Source organism: Nannospalax galili, unplaced genomic scaffold (genome assembly GCF_000622305.1).
Source record: "Nannospalax galili isolate Female #2095 unplaced genomic scaffold, S.galili_v1.0 scaffold9164, whole genome shotgun sequence".
NCBI lineage: Eukaryota > Metazoa > Chordata > Mammalia > Rodentia > Spalacidae > Nannospalax > Nannospalax galili.
Window position 1 is genome coordinate 249 of NW_008351248.1, and position 2,601 is coordinate 2,849.

Genomic DNA, 2,601 nt, shown 5'->3' on the forward strand with positions numbered 1-2,601 from the left:
GCACTCTTGCCAAGGACCCAGCTTCAGTTCCCAGCACCCACATAAAGGCCACCAACCAGCCATAACTCTAGTTCCAGGAGATCCAATGCCATCTTCTGACCTCTATAGGCACCAGGCCCACATATGGTATACATGTATATCAGGAGAGAAACATATATATGCATAAAATAAAAGTAAATATTAAAAAATTTCCTAGCAGCCCACGGCCTCCACCACAGCTGCCTCAGGAACCGCCTTATTTGCTCCATTTCTACTTAAACCAATCTTTCCTTTCAGATCCAAAGGACACTGGTGCCTACAGATTGCTGGGTCCCTGGATTGGTATGTATGTCTAAACTAGAAATCTGAATCTATTCCCAGTTAGATTTTCCAAGTGCTATAACAAAACATGACAACCAATGCTGTTATGACCCATCCCCAACTCCATGTCTGCCCCACCACTTCTCTAAACATTCCTAGTTGACCAGCTATTTATGTCCCTCCTTGATCGGCCCCCCAACTCTTTTTCAATTGTCACCTAATAGCTGTTATACCAGCAGATATGCCAGTCCTTTCAGGTAGGAAACTCAGGTTCAAGAAAGCTTTCGTCTTCACGGCTGTCTCCCCAGTTCCACCTCACAGATCCTCCTAAATTTACCTAGTGGTCTCTCGGATTCCACCTCACACACAGGCATATACACACACCCATTTCCATCCCAGGGTATGGTTTGCTTTTGCTGAATGGACAAACATGGTTCCAGCACCGGCGAATGCTAACTCCAGCTTTCCACTATGACATCCTGAAGCCCTATGTGAACACCATGGCTGACTCTGTCCAAGTGATGCTGGTGAGTTCATTCGGCTCTCTTCTCCTCTACTCCCCTACCAACAACTATACATTTTACTTCTGCTGTTGCTGCTACTGCTGTTGCTTCCTCCTCCTCTTCATCCTTGTCACCCCTTCTCTCGTTACTCATGGCACACACTAACAAACTCCTTCTGTGTGTCCATTACTATTAAACTAGGTTCTTCAAACCTCCATGGACCAGAAATAACCAGGGCACCAGGATACAGCCATACTGTTTCCAAGGCAAAGAGCATCATGGTAGATACAGGCCCCACTTCCCTCTTCAAATCCTCAGTCTCAGAGGGACTTCCCAGGATGACATTAAATCGGGCTCTTGTCTGGGGCCCAGGGTTTCTACATGGACTTGAGTTACACCTGCGAGTAAGGGACACCAGGTCCACAATCTCACAGCCAAACCTGCCATAACACCACTTGTCAACAGGACTCTGAATTCTGACACAACTGCTTTCAGGAAACTCTTGATGATCAAACAGGAATTGAAGTCACTGATGGCACCCATTAAAAATGTTCATAATAGCTACTTAAGTTTTCTTATGCCTTGACCCATGTGTCCCCCCAAATTGAAGTCCTGCCATTTTCTCAGGTTGAACCCAGCTCTCCAAACACTGTGCATTTGCTTCCTCTTTAGCCCCTAACAAAAGTATTGCTTGTCAGACAAAATAGCTGAACGAGTTGCAAACATTCAAAAACATGTTTCATATCTTATGAGCTTCTATGATTAATTTTGAAGTAATTTGTAAGAATATAGGTGGGCTCCAGTCAGGAGGCGACTATGGGCGGGTGCCATTTTGGACATGGGTATATAGATGAATAAGATTGTTTGGGATGTTCTGTATGATATACACAAATAAAAATCAACAATTTTTTTAAAAGACATATTTAAGGAGTACGCATAAAAATTTACTTCATGTTAATTAGTAGAGGTGAAAAACACTACCATTGAAATCTGTCTGATGACTTTGTGTCCATACACAGGTGCCAAGGATCTGAGTGTAACTAGTAATAATCAGATATATAGACGTTAGAGGCATATGTGCAAACATCTAAGTGTAAGTAGCATTGAAAATGTAGGAAACAGCATATTTTTAAAATGGAGACCTTCTTTAAAGGTTAAAAACTCATTCAAGTTTCTGTCTTACAAGGATTATTCTGAATTCAATACTGTATAACTCTATTAATTCAACTGGGAACCTAAATATTTACAGCCACGTTTGAAAGAAGTGTATCCTTGCTCTCTAAATTGCTACTGAATATGTTAAAGCTGTAATGAAATGCTTCTTCTAATCATGTGGTTATTAAATTTTAAAAAAAGAATATACATGTCCTTTAACTGTGAAGAAAGATTTTCTGCGTGTGGAAAAGAAAAAGAATATAGGTGTCCTTTACCAACTATTATTTTTACAATTTGTAGAATACCTGTTATCTAAACCGAGGGACTTGGAACAAGGTTTCTGAAGATATAGGGAAAGACCAGTCTAATTAGCACAAGTCTTCTAGAGGAAATTAGAAGGTCAATGTCTCCTTTCCACCACAGGACAAATGGGAACAGCTTGCTGCTCAGGACTCCCCTATAGAGATCTTTCAACACATCTCCTTGATGACCCTGGACACTGTCATGAAGTGTACCTTCAGCCACCAGGGAAGTGTCCATTTGGATGGTTGAGTAACAAGCCCTTGGTCTTACCAACTGGAATGGACTCATCTGAGAGGCAGGTAGAGAGGCTTGGGTACTCAAACCCACATAAATAAAATTT

General features: G+C 41.6%; 1 long non-coding RNA gene across 1 annotated transcript; it reads left to right on the top strand.

Moving 5' to 3' along the window:
* The first annotated feature begins 213 nt into the window (after positions 1-213).
* On the top strand, positions 214-2,491 carry LOC115066806. Its single transcript, XR_003846249.1, has 3 exons — positions 214-321; positions 700-827; positions 2,382-2,491. It is a non-coding gene; the product is annotated as an uncharacterized LOC115066806 (long non-coding RNA).
* The last annotated feature ends 110 nt before the right edge of the window (positions 2,492-2,601 follow it).